Raw genomic sequence first — 7,028 nt, forward strand, 5'->3', positions numbered from 1 at the left:
ATATAATCATCACATTTCATTCATAGACTATATGATTTATTTCCAAACTAAGTAACTATATATATATATATATATATATATATATGCAAAAATACTTATCTATAAGTTTTCAATCTCTCAAATTCCATAGGGCTGAGACCGTTCCTCTCAATATTGAACCGTTCCTCCCAATCTTGAGAAGGGAAATTATGTCTGCTTCTTCCCCTCAAGCTTCTCCTCCAGATAGGTGATTCAGTTATTGTCTAGTGGAAGACCTTAAGACCTTATTCCAGTTTGTCCCTTCTGATCTCTTAAACAAGTCTGTCCACTAGTCTTCACCAGCTTAGGACCACTCTGATTGGTAACATACTTCCTATGTTTCCCAATCCCTCTTTTCTCCCCTTTCTCCACAATGAAAAACAAAACCCCTTTCTTTCCACTGAGAATCTCTTTTATCTCCAAGGGGAAAGGGGTGTAATTGTTTCTTCTAACTGCTTGGAGGTTAGAGTTTACTTAAATGATAACACAAGTTCTTCTAATTTCCACATGCAAAATGTAAATGTAATTATTGGTAATTCAGTTGTCACTTAGGGGTGTTACATGGACATTTACCTCATGAACTTTAGTAAAATTACAAAAAATATATCACAAGTATAGTTGATATGCAACTCTTTTAAAGTGTATCATTCATATAAGACAAAATGTACGTACAATTTCAATACACTTCTCTAATACATCATTCTATATCCAGAGAAAAGTTAGTCTATCATTCAAAAATATAATATTCATTACAAAAGGAGAAACTTCTTTTTACACAAAACACTAATTAAAGCCCTAAATGTATTCAAGTTAAACATAGTGAGTTGTTTTAGTTCTAAAAGTGGTAAGCCTAGTGGGCTTAGTAAGAGAAATACTAGTTGAGCATATATGCTCTATGTATTGTTTTGGAGACTTGAACCCACATGCTTTCAAGTCTTTTGATGTAATTTTAGTTCTTTTCACCATCTCAACATCATTTTCCCTTTTTTCCTTCTGCAAAAGTTAGAACATAATCAATAAATATGCAAATTGATATCAACATATTAAAAAAATGGATCAATAAAATGCAAAATGGTTGGATATAATGAATAGATGGTGACCATGCAAAATGGAAGAATACACAATGCATTGAAAAACTATGTAATTATAATGTCTAATAAAGTATATGTCAAATAATTATGAGCTATGGTATAGGGTATACAACTTACTTCTCCTAAATCCCCTTGAAGACGAGTTGAACATCATAATGGTTGCGAACAATGTGGCTCTGGCTGCATCACTTGCTAGCTATCTATTATATGTGGATGGCTTTGAGGAGATGCATTTTCCTTATTCTAGACACAAAATAGTAAATAGATATATAATTATGAATCTCAAACCAAATTATAGGTAAAATCTATTTAACATTCATAAAAAAGTATTTAAATATATACTTCATCCATCTCACTTACATTATTTTCAAGACCATGACCATGCTCTAGGGTTTCAAAGGATTATAATGGCTCCAAAAACAATACCTACATCCATTTTCCTTCTTATTAAAAATACCTACATCAATTATAAATAGAAAAATTGGACATCAAAGTGTCTCTACTAACCTAAAAAGATCGCAAATCTAGATCTCCAAATATATGAAAAATAAAAAGTTTAACAAATTTTGAGTAAGATATTTTGTTTTAATTTCATTGTTTAGTTGAATCAAAAGACAATTAACAAATATTGAGTAAGATATTTGGTTTTAATTTCATAAAACAATGAATCTTCTCCTCATGCTACGTGTAGATATAGCCTCTATAATAGTTCTCCTTATGAAAAAAAGCTTATCAACATACATCATTATCATTTTAGATAATTTGGTAATATAGACAAAAGCTATATAACTATGCTATTAGTTTCATTTCCCACTAATAAATTAAAAAAACACAAAAATGCATCATTTTAGTTAATTAGCATAATCATAATCATAATTAACATTCACAAAACTAAAAATAATATATCCCATATATATATAGATAGATATATATAATTTAAAATTATTTTAAAAATTATATAAAATATTACTTAAAATTCTTTAGAATTAATATTAGTTAAATTTTATTTGAATTTCATTTATATACTCTTTTAAAAAAAACAATGCAAGGTTACATTAATTGATTTAAGAAATAAAAAAATATATATAATATAAATATTATAAAATTAATAACCAGTATAATGAAAAAAAAGTCAAAAAAATATCATAGGTTCAATTTAAATATAAAAAATATCATTTAAAAGAAAAATCATATAAATGCCTCTTTTACTTCACAAGACCAGTATAATGAAAAAATCATAAAAAAATATCATAGGTTCAATTTAAATATAAAAAATATCATTTAAAAAGAAAAATCATATAAATGCCTCTTTTACTTCACAAGAAAACAAAAGCATCCATCACCTCACAACAAAACAAAACCAAAACACATTTATCACTTTAAAACCCCTCATTCTAGTTTAATTCTGGAAATTGCCATATAATTGAAGATTAATATTACGTTTTAATTTCCATATTACGTTTTAATTTCCAAATATGAAAACATGTTATAATGTCTGATTTTTTTATAACGTTGAGGATTTACCATTATAAAGCTAAAGTTTTCTAAATTTTGATTCAATTAAATGATTTATATTAAATATTAACCCACCGTTTATTAACTTAGTGACGGGAAATGCATATGCATGTAATCCAGAAACAGACAAGGAAAAGGATTATATTCAAGACGCATTAGGTATGAAAGTAACACTTGAGAAGGTAGCTATGAAAATCACACGCCAAACATAGCGAGGTTAACAACAATTAATTTCCTTAATTTTTATTTTTATTTTTTTAAAATGCAAAATGTAAAAATGGTAACTAATATAAAAAGAATACTATGATATTTAAAAAACTCAATAATTATATTATAAATAAGAAAAATAATATGATTATTTTTTAAACTATTGGGGCCATAAAGATAATTGATTACTTATAGTTTAAGGGTTATTTTAGTGGATTTCACCCAGTTACACATAAAATAATGTTTAATCATAAAATAATGTTTAATTAGATTAAATTCGGTTGATAATTTTTTTCCCATTTTAATAATTATTTTATTTTTTCACTGAAGGTGTGTTGAATGAATGGTCACTAAACTTAGATGATGGCACATAAAGGTTTTATGATACATGACCTATCAGGTTTAATTTTTTCTTAATTTTAAAATATATTTGCTTAATGAGTGGTGAATAATATCATGTGATGAGACAAAACATAATATATATGATACATTACTTATTATACTATCATTTTTTTTATAAGTTAAAATTAGATTTGAAGTGCATGTTTTTTTGGTTGATGTGAAAATATATCTCTTTGTTCTAGCACTAATATGCCATGATGCTAATTTGGCAGCATCATGTATCAATCAAATAATAGTGTTTTCTATAATAGCAATGTGGTACCTTACTAACCTTTTTTATCATTAAATGTTATGTATAAAGTGTACTAAAACTTATTCTTACATTAGCATATTTTTTAAGATGAAGAAATCATGTTAACCTAGAATAAAATGTATTAAAAGTTATTCCAATATTAATATATTTTTTTGGAAAAAAAATCATGATGTTAAAGTTTTTAAGTACGGAGATTTTTATAGTTGAATTCACAAAGTTAAGACTCAATAAGTGTTTAGTTAAACAATGAAATTTATATTTTGCATTAAAATTATTTATAACAAAAATTTTCATAACAAATGGCATCAATTGATTTTTGTTTGTTGTCTATACTCTTAGATAACTAATGCTTATAATTCTTTACCTTGCATTATTTCACAACTTGATATATCAATGCCATATATGACTCTACACAAGTTGTCTATAAAATCAAGCTAGCTATTTAAGGTAGGTAAAAATGTTTCAAAGAAAAACATTATATAATATTAAAGGATCACATAATTAATTTTGAAAAAACATGTTGTTTTAGGGGCATACAAAAGAGCTATAAAGATTTATAAGGTAGGGGGAAGACATAAATTTTGTTAAAAATTTCTCATTATAGTTTAGGAATATTTTATTTAAGTAAGGACATAATAATTTTATATCATTTTTATACTAAATAGATTGTATATGTTAATATTATATATAAAAGTTAATCTATATATAAAATAATTTCACATTTAATACATCAAAAGTAAGTATATATATACCAAAAAATAATATTATAAAATAAAAATGCGATTCTAAATTTTTTCAAAAATCTGAGCAAACTTTATAAATTATTTTTAAAAGTTACACATTAATTAAAAGTCAAATATGAGTTTGAGACACTTCGAAATGAAATTTTCATAAACAAATAAGGCTACATTCCCACCCATTTGGTTTGATTATTGGACTTTGAAATTAACAAATTAAATTTTTTTTTTTAATGTACACCAATTTTTTTGTATGTTATTTCACAATGTATTCTTACAAATTACAGCGTTAGAACTTCAAATTCCTACTTCTACAATTTTGAATATAAAGAGATCTAAAATTTAACATGAACTTTTTGTTTAAAACACTAACTTATTTCTCTGTAATAATATTGTTTCTCTAAAATTATTACTTCTGATCGAAAATTCACAAAAGCCCACAATAAATTAATTCACGCTATTCCTCAAAATTATAAATAACCCGCACTTACCATTAAATTGTATTTATTTTTAGATAATTACTTGAAACAATATTGTCACATCCCTTTACACATAAATACGCACAATATTTTTTTTTTTTTTCTATGGTTTGAATATTAAAAGGCATACTACACATATAAACTGATACACCATATATTACCACCGTAACTATTATCATGTGCTTCAGTTAATTGTCGTTTGGTCAACCTTATGCTATGCTTTGTTCACCATAATAATAATATTATCAACACCTGTTACTTGACTATGGTTTTCGATTTGCAACATGGTGTGAATCTATGCCGTGACCTTGTAAGTATTAAGTTTATTGATTGATGAACCTAACCCCTAAACCCCCCCAGCATACGGTGTAATAAATTGGCTCGGGGTTTGGAGGTCCGGCCGCAGTTCTTGCAGGCTCAGCTCACCTACCGCATCGATGGCTTCGGTTCACAGCTGGCCAGGTGGCATGGCCTGTACATACAGCCATGTGACACCTCGGCCTTGGGATTCTCGGTCTTCCCGCCTCTTCTTCCCGCTTCATCTGAACGGTCACGATCTCACTGGGCGAACGAAGGGTGGAGATGAACCTATGGGTTTCAAGCCACTACTTAACCTCCTTGGATTAATCTCAGGGTTCATTTGTTTGCTTTGCGCTGTCGGTTCAGTCTCTATGCCGAGATGTTGGTTCGATCTGCCCCGACTCATGACTCTCACCTGCAACCTCTCCAAAGGCCGTAAAGATCCAGCTCCGGATTTTCTCAGGTATCTTCCACTCTGCGTTTACTGGATAACATTCCCAGCTCCGGATTTCTCAGGTATATTACGCTCTGCGTTTGCTGGATACTTTTTTATTTATTTCACAGTAGGATTGTGGTTGATTAAGGTATGTCTTTTGCTGTTGGCGGACACAGGTGGCTCGTTTAACCCGTTGATGGTGACAAAGTGATGGTCTCGACCGCCCAGCCTGCTCGACGGATACAGGTCGGTTCTTCCATGATGTTTTGCTTGTTTCTTTGATGAGACTCAGAACCTATCGTTTCTGAGACGTTACCATGATGTTTGCTACAGACCGCCGAGGGTTTGCCGGTTCTGAGCTTGGTTTCGCTGAGGTATTCTCCGAAGAGAACCCTCATGGTTGCCTTATGGTTTATTGATTAGTTGCCTCAGAAGTTCGGCTGAAAGATACTGTTCTAGGCGGAACCCCTGTATTTTTTTCCTTTGTTTTTCTTTTCATGAACGCATGTGGTTTTTATTCTGCCTTGCGGCATACCCGGACTTGGGTCTGTTAATACTGTCTCTATTTTCGCTGAATATGCACTTGTTTCCTCTTCAGAGGTATACTGCTGTATTGTTTTGATTAACGACATAAGCAGGAACTTATTACACTGTCCAAGCTTTCGGACGACATCCGCCTTTCATTTTGGTTTATATATATATGGCTTCTCGATGATATTTGTCTAGTACATGTCTGTCTGCTTATGGGATTTGAAAATCGTTATCATTCTTCTTGCTCTGTATACATATACGTTGTATATCACAGCGCCGCTAGAGCTCGGGATTTTCGGTTAATACATATATGTTTTGCTTTCATATAACTGGTTCTGATCTATGCATGCGGTTCTAGATCTTTTAGTTTTTGCCATTAAGGCTTTCAAATATATATGAACATACTTCCATTCTGTTTTCCTTATGTTGTGAATATCAGAATACACAGAAGTCTAAGGGTTTATACTGAAGTATGAGGGTTTGTTTCGACTTCATCGTTCCTCATTGAACTAACTTCGCTGTTTTTGTTGAAATGCTGTGGTTAAAATAGCACTATTTATGTTCAGAGACAGAGTCCCACACGCTGTAGGATGTAATCTCTGTTGACTATGTGGTTATTTCGTATTTCAACTACCGCATATATATATTTCAGGGCATATTCTTCTCGGTTCTGTCTCAACAGTTTTCTGTTCTGTCCCAACAGTTATAGTCCGGCTACAGCCGTGACCTCTTTTCAAGCTCTGGGGTTTCCAGGCTCGTATGTATTAGCACGTGATATGTAATAATAATTTATGTACCAGTTGTTTCAATATATGTGTTCTGATACGGTTTTCCTGAATATATAATACCTCTGTTGTTCAGCCTGTTTCGTGCCATACTCTGCACATTTAATAATTAACCTAGGCATTTAATAAACTAACTCTGGCATCTCATAACCTAACTCAGGCATTTAATAAACTAACCCTCTGTATTCCTTTAAGAATCGTCAGTTAGTTTTAGACCAGGTCTATCAGCGGATAGCCTATTCCTTTGATTAACACCACACTTATACGGTTCTAA

The 7,028-nt window shown here is 30.4% G+C and overlaps 1 long non-coding RNA gene across 1 annotated transcript; it reads left to right on the forward strand.

Moving 5' to 3' along the window:
• Positions 1–5,359: 5,359 nt before the first annotated feature.
• Positions 5,360–6,094, forward strand: LOC149212523 (uncharacterized). Its single transcript, XR_016250244.1, has 3 exons — positions 5,360–5,518; positions 5,615–5,684; positions 5,772–6,094. It is a non-coding gene; the product is annotated as an uncharacterized LOC149212523 (long non-coding RNA).
• The last annotated feature ends 934 nt before the right edge of the window (positions 6,095–7,028 follow it).

The sequence above is a fragment of the Pinus tabuliformis genome, chromosome 1_1, assembly GCF_031772625.1.
Source record: "Pinus tabuliformis cultivar Carrire ecotype Pingquan chromosome 1_1, CPIR1, whole genome shotgun sequence".
In the NCBI taxonomy this organism is placed as follows: Eukaryota; Viridiplantae; Streptophyta; class Pinopsida; order Pinales; family Pinaceae; genus Pinus; species Pinus tabuliformis.